This window comes from Ictidomys tridecemlineatus, chromosome 8 (assembly GCF_052094955.1).
Source record: "Ictidomys tridecemlineatus isolate mIctTri1 chromosome 8, mIctTri1.hap1, whole genome shotgun sequence".
NCBI classification, from domain to species: Eukaryota; Metazoa; Chordata; class Mammalia; order Rodentia; family Sciuridae; genus Ictidomys; species Ictidomys tridecemlineatus.
Genome location: NC_135484.1, coordinates 151952107 through 151964461, shown reverse-complemented (window position 1 = coordinate 151964461; position 12355 = coordinate 151952107). Strand labels below are relative to the sequence as shown.

The window sequence follows — 12355 nt, the reverse complement described above, 5'->3', positions numbered from 1 at the left end:
TCTCTTTCAAGTGGGAGTCATGTCAATAGAACTAAGTGAGAAGCAAACTGAAAAATAAAATTCCTAAGAGAGAAATGAAAAAAAAGTCACTGAAAACCTCCTACAGTGAGAAGCAGGGCGGAGTCCAGGAGGGATCCTGTGCAAGCTCTTCGTGCAACGTGTAGATGTGACCCTGGCTCAGAATCATAAGCACCTGTCCTGGGGTGCTGGTCCACAGAGCCCTCAGTGCGTTCCGAGTGCCCTGGAAATCACGGGGACACGAGGCGACCTTCAGAGATGCCTCCTTAGAGCAGGGTGCTAGGCAAATACTAGCATTGTTATTCTTTTTAGTACAAATTCATAATTGTCTCTCTGTTAAACATTGCAGCAAGCTAAATTAAGTCAGCATGATTACAGTCATTAAACCAATGCCCGGTAGTGACTGACTTCTTATGTTAGCCATTCCTCAAACCACTGGGGCAATAGCACATAAGGCTTCTGCTCCATTGTCAGATTAATGGGGGTGCACCACCGTGGTCCACGAACAAGCATGCTCTCCGCCGTTACAGCCGCCAACGGTGATTTAAGGCCACAGCTGCACCCCTTTACTTGGGGTCTTCCCTACTGCTCTGACCATTCTGTTAGGTACCATTGACTAGTTCATGGCAGCTTACCAGTATCTTAAGGCAACTTCTACCTGTCAAAAAGAAAAAAAAAAATTAAAAAGAAGTGTGCTTTTAAACCCAAAATCTGGGCAAGAATTCTCCCAGAATTATTCTTGTGACCCTGAAATGAACCCAAACCGTAGGGACAGTGATGGTTTTAACCTGCGTTCCTCATTGGAAGGGTCACCTAAAGAATGACCTGCCATCTTCGCACACAGCACAGAAACAGTTAAGTCCGGAAGGCTCTGAGTTAAGGCTCCGGCCACCCAAAGCAAGCAGTGCCTGAGGCACCTGCCAGGGTGGGGGACAGGAGGTGACCGCTGTCCTGTAGTCGCCCCTCGCATTCGAGGTCATGCGCCTGGTGCCACCTTAGCCACTGGCCTGATGCTGCAGAGGACACTGAATGATGACTCCCTGCGAGTCAGCTGACTGCTCTGTCATCGCTGCATGCCAGCCCGGCTCCACAGTCTCCTGGTCGCACTGCGCCCCAGCAGAGGCATCCAGCTGGGCACGAGGCGACCGAGTTTTAAAGTTCCCTTTTCCTGCTACTACTTAACATTTTTCACAGGAGGATCATTTACCTTCCCGTAGCCAGGAGCAGAGATGCAGTCGGAAGGCGCACGGGGGCTTCTAACTTGGCCGCGTGAATTTTCAGCTGGGCAGGTACTGCTCGGGGGACCCCGTAACCAAAGTGCCTGTGACGGGACAGGGCAGGCTCTCCACCACGTGTGTGAACAGTGTGGGGGCTTCTGAGTAAAGGCTAGGACAAAGCAAGGGTGCCTGCCACCGTGCGTCTGGCTGGGGCCTGGGCGACTCACTGCATGACTCACTGCATGGCCGCTGCGGGACTCCCCAGCTCACATTTGAGGCTGGTCCCGGGGCTGGCGAGATCCTCTCTAATCAGTTAGAACGCGGTTTAAAAGAGAAACCAGACTCACTGACCTAAATCAATCCCAGTCCTCTCTGGATGCGGGACAGCTGTCCACTGGCTGCGACGCCACCAGCCATCGAGTGGAGAACGCGGTGACTACAGTCTGCAGGTGGAGACTGAGAGAGTGACAGTCTCATGTTGGTCCTCTGATGGCTTCTTCTAATTTTTCCTAAATAATCATGATCGCTAAGCGTACAGTGGTCTGGATGAGTCTTCCCGCCATGCAGTTCCCCGCAACTCTGGCTGGAAATCAGGGTGCTGGGCATGTCCCGGTTGGCATGGGCTGTCTCCTGCAGTTCACTGTGCAGCTAGGATGGGACGGCAGGCAACAAAGCAGGAAGCAGGAAGCAGCACTCTGTCTTCTCTTGTGATGTTAGCGGAACATAACTCTTCTCCGCAATGATGCCTCTGTGTGAGTGTGTGTGTGTGTGTGTGTGTGTGTGTGTGTGTGTGTGTGTGGCATATTTTAATTCATCTGATCGAAGAGCCAAACAGATATCATCGTGGATGTGGTTTTTAATGATTGGGGAGGGGGGAAGACAGCCTGTGGAGACAGCAATTTGAGACAGCGGCGCATTTAGGTTATTGCCAATTTGAAATACTGGGTTTGTGAAGCCGAGCCCTAAGGGACAAGCTCGGTAACCGAGAAAGAGATCGTAGATAAAGAAATAAAAATGACAACCGTGGTGGGGGCCCTGCAAGGGGACCATCAGGGCATCAGTGTGTGGATGGCAATTTCGCCCGGCTGAGATTGAATAATTCATAGATTGAAATTACCCGGCTTTCACCTTTCCATTTAAACCGGCATGATCTGAATCTCTAATAAATTTTCAAGATAAAGTAAAATGCCAATTTGAGTCTGAAGAGCTTTTAAAAGCAGATGCTGCATCCCCGAGTCTTTGGGCACTTTTCACCGTTATCCTGTGAGAGAGCTGGGCTTCCGTCCCCAAGCCCCATTATGGGGGAAATGACGGTGATTACGATAGCAACAATAGAATGCCATCAAATGATCTCTAATTTACCTAATTTGCTAAGACTGACTGTGGTTTTAACTCCCATTGTGTGTCACCATGCCCGGGATCCGAGGATCTATCTCGCGCTGGAACAAAAGTGGGGTGGCGTGTGTCCTAGTTACCTCCGAGAGACCAGCCTCTTAGGTTACAATGTCTCTTTCAAATGGTTTGCATTTTTGCATCTTTTTTTTTTTTCCTAATGCCACTATCCTATATTCCTGTTTGGGGAGAATGGTGAGCCTGTCATGAGACGGGGGTTTATTCTTTGTTAGGGGACAGCATTGACTTGTTAATTTAGACACCTTCTTTGTTTAGTACATAGAGCATGTGTTTACCAGGAGGGAGGAAAGATTCTGAGAGTAGCTGAGTAACGCAGCCAAGATGAAGGGACACCCCCGTCTGCTTCCAGGTTAGAAATCCTTCCGGGGAGCTGTCATCTTGGTGCGGTGTGTTACGAACCGCCCAGACTGAAAAGCAGCCCAGGTGGCGCGGCCGGTGATCACCCCTGTGGGCTCTCGCCAGCGGCGGAGCGAAGCTCTCGGGCGACCTGTTTTGTCTGTGTCTGCTCAGTGTGGAGAGGTCTGTGCTCCTGGGGAAGCTTTTCTCCGACCTGCTGCCCTGTTGGTCCGAGGGCAGTGGTGCCATCCCGAGAGGACAGGGTGGCATGGATCACAAACCCTCCCTGGAGAACAGACTCTAGCCACTTAATAGGCACAATGACTTTTTGGAATTTTCCTTCCAATAGCAGGAAGATGGCAGGTGGGTCGCCGCCAATCAGTGGTGTGTCCGGGTCTTTTGCCTCAGGTAGGGTTCTGAGGCAGGTCTCAAACACACCTGTCTGGTATTCCGGGGGGTTTTGCGTGAGACTCTCAGCTCTGATATGTGCCTTAACTCATCATCACGGCTTCACCCCTGCCAGGGTCCAGCACCCACAAGCACCTCGTCACAAAGAGGTAAGCTGTGCTTCTAATCATTTATATAATCCAATGTGCTCTTCATTGTCTGATCTTGGTGATTCTGTTATCGTTTCTTCCCACGAGTTATTCTTACTGCCCTCCGGGGTGACTCGCAACTGCTTTTATTTCTGTGTTTCTCTAAGTTCAAATGAAAACATGGTGTTTTTAAAAGTGATTTAAATTTAGTTTTTGTTCTCTTTATCTAGCAAAATACATTCAAGGTTTTAATGCTTTTCAAAGGGAGGGAGGAAACAGTTTTACTTAGTGAATAATTTGTTAAAAATAGTAAGGAATTCACTGGGTATCAATTCTCTTTCTACATTGTTTTCTTTGGATGGTTCTCATTTCTAATACTGAGCCCATTATTCTTATCTTTCGAGAAAGAAGCTCTGCTGCTAGTGACAAAAGACTTTTTAAACCCACACTGCTTCTGTGCCAGAGTGTTTTCTTTTTTTTCTGAACACATCGTCTTGATATTCAGCAAAGGGTTTTTGATTTCTGGCATCCTAAGTCTCTTTGATATTCGAAGTTTGAGCAGAGTCACCATTGATTGAGCAGAGGGGTGAACAGGTCTGGTATTTAAGGAACACACGGTATCCAAAAATATCTAAGAATAATTCAAAATCAAACCTTTATCACTTTGGGGAAACTCATTAGAGACAAATTATGTTCCTTTGATAAGCATGGCAACTTTGGGACCTATTATTTTTTGAATCAAGTATTTGTGCTTCAGAGTTCTGGGCAATGAGATTTGCTTTGTTTCTTTAGGATGCAAGGGCCGGAATATTAGTTTTTTATTTAAAATATGAGCAAGAATTTACTCCTGTGTTCTAGTGTTTGATGAGATTGAAATTCACTTGTTTTATCACAAAAATCAGATTTATCCCATAGAACTGCTGCCTCAAAAATCTTGAGTTCTACTATCACTTTGAAGTCAAATTTCCTTTTCAAACTTTAAGTGATTGAGAACGATATTTTAAAAGAAGTTCGTTAGTTAATTTTGATCCATTTTTGACAACTCTTCCACTATTTATGGACACATCCTACTTATACAGCTCCGGATATGTATGATATAGGAGGAAAAGACTACAAGGAATATTATTTGAAAATAAAAAATCACCACGAAAAACAATGAGCAGGGGATAATTGAGGTGAAATCGTAGACAACAATGGCTTAACGTTGAATTTTAGGGTTTTTTTTTTTTCTCTTTCTGCTTGTTTTTTTGGTGAACATGAGTCACGTAAAAAAAAACCAAAAAAACAAAAAACCCTCCGTCTTTTCTCCGAGTCGTCAGCTACAGTCACAAGGAATGAGAACACATTAACACATTCAGAGAATCCACAGACTGTCTCTCCTTTAAGATTGGACATGCAAGTTCTGTCACAAATTGTCATTGCTGCCCATTAGTTTATATGGAGTTTCATCTTCTTACCCTAAAGTTCAACTTGGAGAAAGAAACGAAACAACATAAAACGAAACAGTCAAAATTCTTCATGGGCAATATCTTCACTGAACATCTGTTAACTAGTCAGCAAATGCCTTGGTGAATAGATGTGTTTCACAGGGAGTCAAATAGGATATTCATCGTTGGCAACTGCAGCTGGATTTCTCTGATCAAACTATTTTACGAGAACAATGAATGCCTGGCATAATTCCTCCTAAGTTTTAAATGCCTTTGCCCAATACCAATATTTGTACTCTACTAGTCTGCCGCAGAAGAAAAGATGGGGAAGACAAAAGAATTAGGTAAAGATGAAAGAAAACACTCCATTATTGGTACATATTTTTCCCCCAATGGAATGATCAAACAAGGTAGATAATGTCTGCAGATAGTTTGTTCTTTTCTTTCTTTCTTTCCTTTTTTTTTTTTTTAAAGAAACTGTTCTCTCTAGTAAGAACCTTTTAAATATTCTATTAGGAAAATATTCAAACGTAGAGAAAAGAAAAAAAAACCCAAACTGTAAGTAGCTGTACCCCAGCCACCCAAACTCTGTAAATAACATTCAACTCTACTTGCTTTATTACATATCTATGCAATTACCCATCTCTTGATTCACCTATCAATCCATCTAATTTTTTTGGATGTATTCCAAAGTGAGTTGCAGACAGACATCAATACTCTTCACCCCTAAGGATATGCCTGCTGACGTGTTTAACCAGAATTCAACATTTGTTGACAGTGATTTCTTTTAAGTAAAATTTGTATGTGATGAAGATAGAATTTGGGGGTGGGGAAAAGCACTGTTGGTTTGTGTGTGTGTGTGTGTGTGTGTGTGTGTGTGTGTGTGTGGCACAAACTCTCTCTTTAGTATGAGGAGGGCAGGATGCAAACCCTCAGGACTCTATATTATGACTGGGAAGGTACAAGTCCCTGGTTTATGGCAAGGGAGACATTTGAGGTAGAGGCAGATGAGCCCTCCCCAGCCTCCGCCCGTCCAGGCCCAGCCTCACCCAGCAGGCCCGTCATCAGCGTGGGGATGGGAGGTGCAGGCCTCCGTGGTGATTCCCAGGGTCTGCTCTTGCCTCTGGATGGGCTTTCCTTTCTCTTGGGGGCACAGGCAAAGCAACCCAGTGGCCTCTTGGGCAATCGCCCTGTCTACTGCAGCTGCAGCCCAGTGGCCTCTTGAGCAATCGCCCCGCCCCTCGACCGCAGCCTCCTCTGCCCCTTCTGCTGCTCCCCAACCTTCCCCCCTTGGCTTTCTCGTCTCCACTGTCTCCTGACTCCTCGTGCTTCTCTTCTCACGGGGACCAATCTCATCATTTCCCAGGTCACTCTGCAGCATGCATTTTCATGGAAATGACTAAAGGAAGCCAAGAACAGGGATCCGTATCTTTGGGTCTGATGAGTAGCGAGAGGAGGGTGGCCCTCTCCAGACCCCTTCGCTCAGCTGCCTCTTGCATCTGGTCCTGGGCTGAGATTAGTCGCTTCTCTCTTGACCCCACACCAAGCTCCTCTGAGATTTGTGTCTCTGTGCCACCGAAGAATGGGGACGTTTTCTGAGCTTCCAGAATGTGCCAGTGTCCCAGACGGCAGCTTCCACCACCGGCTTCAGTCCACAACGTTCGCATTCAGAAGCAGCAGGGCCTTGGGCCCTGTCCTTGGCTCCGGGGGATGAGGGGTTCCCGAGCTGCACCCAGGAGCAGCCCCTCCTCGGTGGTGTCTCCCGGGCCCTTCTCGTCCGTTAGGTTCCGCAGCCCACGGTTTTCACAGGACAGTCTGTGCGAGGCCTTTCCTGCCTGGAATTCTTCCCATTTGCCAATTTTCATGAGATCGTATTTGACTGGAACAGACTGGCGGAGAGTCCAGGTTTTGTAGCAAAACAAATCTGGATCGTAACTTTGGTTTTGCCACCAAACCGGCAGCGAGACGGCAGGCAGGCTAGTGGGTGAGCCTTACTTCTTCAAAGTGTGGCCGTGAGTCTCGGATGACGTCGGTGTGTACAGGCAGTGCACAGGTGCAGTGTGTTCCCCATGCCTCGTACGTGTCCCTGGGCACGTCTGTGTCTGGCGTGGTGCCTGGCACCCGCTGGATCACCCTGTGAACCCACTGTGCTCTATCCCGGTGTCACAGAATGCCCCCATCCTGGAAGCCAGCTGGCCCTCCACCCGCCGGCCTCCTCTGTGCGACCTCCCACGCTGCCTGGTTTTCCAGGGTCCACGCTTGCTCACCCCAAGGGAAATCCCACTCAAGTTCTTCCTTGAGCTCTAAAAATATCCCGTCTTCCGGCCCAGGGTGGAGCCCAGTGAAGGACGAAGCCCCTTCAGGGGGGTGTCCAGATCTTCCCAGGTGTCCCCCAGGAGAGTGGGCCTTTCAGAACTCAAGGTCACAAGATCAAATGGTGGAAGTAGGACTAAAATCTCATTTTAATAAAGGGGAAAAGCAGAGGGCCTTCCCCTCCAGGAGGGTCAAAGAGTAACTCATGCAAGATCAGCTTCCCACACGTCCTCTCCTGACTCTTGATCATGGAGGACACAGGATGGAATGCAGCGGATGACGGGGGTTCCACATGGGAAATACGGCCCTTAGACCCATGTTTATAGGGGCCACTGGCTGGATCCACGCCTCACAGGGCCACACTCTGCCCCTCGGCTTTCCCTGTCATGTCCCCACCCACAGGGCCAGGAGTGAGTGGACCAAGGAGACATGTCACCCGGAGCCTGGGACGCTCTGCATGGCCAGACCTTGGAGTCCTGATCTACCGCTGCTCCAGGGCCTGCAGACTTCTGCGCAGGGACAAGCTGTACCGCCAGTGCACGCTCTCCTGGGTCTCACGGGTGGATGGGGGAGCAAGAGAGAGCTGGGGGAGTGCTGAGGGAGGGGACGGGCAGCCAGCCTGAGGGTACCCACCGCATTCTGGTACAGAACACCAGAAATGGGGAGAATCCTAAATTTGATCCTGGTCTTAGGAAGATGTATTGGTCAAGGTCAGAGCAGAGACCATGTGTGAGTTAGTAAGATGCTTGTTTGATTAGGACTTTGGGCATCAAGCATGTGCCACGGAGGTCCCGGTCTGTACCCTTGCCCCACCAGGCCCTGCTCACTTTGGGTTGGGTACCAATTGGAGCCGGGTCTCAGACCCCCAAGAAACTGATCAGTGTGCCATTGTTGTACGGTGGGTGGCTAAATTCTTTACCGTTGGGACAGAGGGAAGGGGGCTGTTTGCTGGCTAAGCCCTGGGAAGCCTGTTCCCTTAGCGAGGCCTGCCGTCTACACGTGTTTTTGAAAGTTGGTACATGCTACAATGGCAGAAGTTCTGTGCTGTATCGATGTAGCTTCCAACAAGTGGAAACAATTCTCTCCCCTTCTCTCTATTTCTACTCTTATATCAAAGGCATAAAACAACATGGAGCAAATTTTATCATTTTCTCAATTCCCAAATGAAAATTCAAAGGGCAAAAAGAAGGAAATTTAGAAGTACGGAAAAGTGACAGTCTAAGAAGAAATGTAAACCTCACCCAGAGTCCTGCTGCTTGTCAGCGGGACACTGTCACGGCCCCGTCTCAGCTGTGAGGGTGCGCAGCACATCCTGGGTGCAGCCTGACTTTGCACACCTGCTTGGTAAGCTTCTGGGGGGGGTGTCATTGTTGTTTTTGTTGGTTTGTTGTTGTTGCCATCTGAGAATTGAACTCCACACACACTCCACCAGCCTTCGATCAATTTACACCCTCAGCTCTTTTTATTTTGAGACAGGGTCTCGATAGGTTGCTGAGGCTGGCCTTGAACTTGTGATCCTCCTGCCTCAGCCTCCAGAGTCGCTGAGATCACAGGCGTGTGCCACCAAACCCTGTTGTAACCTACTTTAAAAAAAAATGTGTTTACTGGGTACGTTTCCAGATGACTGAAACAGTGTTTTACGAGGCATCAGGTCTTTCCAGACTTTTATTATCATAAAGGTAGCTGGACGACTTCTTGGAATTTTAATCTGGAACAATGGAGACTCTATTGGGAACACTGGCCTGTTTCCTAGGCTGATCCTCTTCCCTTTTTTCTCCTGAAGCCTTCATGGGGCCGCAGACTGGGGCAATCTGGGTCTTCCTTGGTCCTGGAGGCAAAACAACAGCCCCTGTTTTCAAAAGTGTGTCCCTAGGGGGATGAGCAAGCTGGGAGGCCCAACATCTCCGAGTCAGAGGTAGGAGAGGGGTGAGGCTCTGCTCTGAGCATGTCCAGGAGGCTGGAGTCCTCGGGAGACAGGTGGCCACCTGGGGCGGCAGAATCCAGGAGTCGGTGGTGACCCCTGGGTCCTCCCCCGGATCCTTGTGGCCTTATAAAGGCTTCGCCGAGGGACTGGCCATGCTGGCAACTAGGAAGATGTATTGGTCAAGGTCAGAGCAGAGACCATGTGTGAGTTAGTAAGATGCTTGTTTGATTAGGACTTTGGGCATCAAGCATGTGCCACGGAGGTCCCGGTCTGTACCCTTGCCCCACCAGGCCCTGCTAACTTTGGGTTGGGTACCAACTGGAGCCAAATTCCTGTCATGCCAACCCAAGGTTGGGCCACCATCCCGAGGGATGGAGCCGAGAGACTGAAACTTGAAAAAGAAAAGAAAGAAAAGGTGGTCACCCACCCTGGAGGGTGGCGATACACGAGTCTTAATTTGTTTAGAAAGATGATATGGTGCTAAGCATCAAGAGAAATTACGTCCCTTTCCTAAATAACACCCTTGTTTATGTGTGACTTAGTATTCCTGATAATTCCCTTAGGATAAGTTCCTGGAAATGAAATGAACAGAAAAAGAGGAAGGCCCACGGCTTTCTGTATGTGCTGTGTTGTATTTGGGAGTTGTTGTATTTTTCAAGTCCACGGATTCCTCTATTTATCTCTGACAAAATTCTAGTAGAGAAAAGAGGAAAAGCAAAATTAGCCAAGCTGATTGATCATTAAGTATAATCGACCATGAAGTGTAAATTTCCATTTTTAATCTACTCCATCCCAGAAGACTTCAATTGCTTTATTGATAAGCCCAGGAGATAGTTAATCATTAAGTATTTAAACAAACAGTAATAAACTTGCACATGAGAAAGTGACACACACACTTTATCAGTTAGGGTATTCTGTCAAGAAACTCTCTAAAAGGCCAGAAACAGAGAGGTGTTAGAATAACACGCCCAATCCCTGCAAAACCCGCCTCCCAGCTCTTCCCAGCCCTAAGGAAACTTTCACAGACTCCGGGGCCTGCCCCAGCAGCCCGTCCTTGGGATGCGATCGTCTTTACTGAATGAGGGCATTTGTTATGGGGTAATTGGGGAAAAACAAGACTACTTGGGCTTATAGCGTTTTCAGGCATTTCTGCACACGTCTGACTTGACCAGTGTGGAACCAACCAGAGAGAAAGTGGAAACTGAGGCCCAGCGAGGTCAAAGGTCTCGCCAGAGATGCCACAGCATCAAGAGGCAGGAGGGGCCGGGCGGCTCCCGTGGCTCAGCTCTCGGGAGGCCTCTGTATTTCTCACGTGACGCAGCTCCATCTTTGGAAGACACGACGTGTGCCCAGGTACAAGGTGCTGAAGACAGTTGAGACACTGGTGTAAAACCTGGGGGAAGGTCAGCGGACTGGAGAGGTGGAGTGGCCCGGCGAGGGACAGGAATGAGGAGGACCCGGGTTTAGGAGAAGGTCGGGGGACGACTCGTCTGGCCCCTGGGCTTGAAAGCGGATCAGAGACCGACACCACGTTTACCGAGGGCTTTAAGGCAACCCAAATCATTCTGCTCTTCCTTCCTCCCTGTCTGCTTCTAGGCCTAGGAACCTGCAAAACCTGCCCCTGACTCTTGCTCACAGCCACACCACGGCGCCGTTCACCACCCACTCAGGACGCGGCTGCCCGTGCCCACGCCCTCCACACCGCAGACACGGTGACCGTCCCATTTCAGAGGCGGTGGTCCGTCTCCTGCTGGACAGCTTCCTCTGCTCAGTCTTCATACCTGGCTCTCAGAGGACCGAGGAGGCAAGAAGCACTGCTCCTGATCTCAGCCGAGTTGATGCTCAAGAGGAATGAACACTCTCCAACATTTCACACCCCAGGGCTGGGCACAGCGATGCCTGGGAGGCTGCGGCAGGAGGATCACAAGTTTGAGGCCCACCTGGGCAACTCAGCGAGACTGTCTCAAAAACTCAAAATGGAGAGTACTGGGAATGTAGCTCAGTGCTGAAGCACCCTGGGCTAAACCCCTATCATCTTAGCAAAGGACTGCACGGGTTATGAGACAACTGGAGAGCACAAGACCATTCGGATCTGCAGCGTTTTCAAGCATTTCTGCACCCATCTCATTCGACCCATGAGAAACAAACCAGTAAGAATGTGGAGACTGAGGCCCAGCGAGGTCAAAGGTCTCTCCTGAGATGCTGCAGCATCAAGAGACTGAGATTGTGCCCAGCTCCCTCAAAATCCCAAAAGAATCTCAGGCCCCAAATACCACCGAGAAAGGCACCGTGACAGAGGTGCTTGGCTTCATTGGCCTTCGCTGGACTCTTATGGTCAACGGATCCTTCAGTCGAATTTGCAGGGGGGCTGAAGTCCCCTCTCTGGACCTGCTTTGCCAACGAGGTCGCAGCTAGTCTTCCTTCACCACTTTCGGTTTTCCCGCTGCTCCCACCTGAGCTGTCTCACGCCTCTCACTGCCCTGGACTCAGCCCACCTGGGAGCCCAACAGCCAGCGCTGCTCCCGATGGTCCACTGCAGACGGCTCAGGGCCCACATGGCCAGCCGGGCTCTTTCCTCGCTCCTTGGAGGATTCTCCCTCGCAGGAGCCACCTTCCCCGTCTGGGGCTGCCGAGGACCACCAGGACCACCTCACACAGACCAGCTCTCCCGGGAGCTAAAGGTCTGAAAGAAGCTCTGAGGATGAGCAGTGTGGGGCAGGGGAGGAACTGAACAACTTTAACACCAGGTTCACCTTTTAATTCTTGCACCAGGAACCCGACTATATTAACAGACCAACCTTCAATGTTCCTGAGTCCTGGTCTCAGAAGTGATTCCTTGGGTTAGCAATGGTGGGCCTTGGGAGAAGGTCAGTTTACAGGAGGAGGCATCAAGATTTCAGGCAGAAAGTGTGCGAGGTGGGCTGAATCAGAGCCGTCTTCCACCCTGGCTTGGCCACCGACTAGCCGTGTGGCTCTGAGAGGTTTGTTTATTCTCCCTGGGCCTCAGTTTTTCAATTTTAAAAATGTAGGGAACAGCAACTCCTGGAAATGTCATGAGTGCTAGCTATGCACATCCAACACGTAGAACACTCAGTGAGTAGGTGCTCAATAAAAACCAGTTTGGACCCAATGCATCCGAAATGACCTACAGTGCGCTTCACACAGAGCCTG

General features: G+C 49.3%; 1 long non-coding RNA gene across 9 annotated transcripts in view; it reads left to right on the top strand.

Annotated features, from left to right (window-relative positions):
- Window positions 1-906: 906 nt before the first annotated feature.
- LOC110598537 (uncharacterized) overlaps window positions 907-12355 on the top strand; it is a 30582-nt gene continuing 19133 nt past the window's right edge. For 4 of the 9 annotated variants that reach the window (XR_013425484.1, XR_013425482.1, XR_013425481.1 and 1 more), the window contains exon 1: window positions 907-1307. This is a non-coding gene — a long non-coding RNA (uncharacterized LOC110598537). Of the gene's footprint in view, window positions 1988-2035; window positions 3542-12355 lie in introns of those variants that run through there. The other 5 variants (XR_005732552.2, XR_013425483.1, XR_013425485.1 and 2 more) reach the window with 4 other exon arrangements.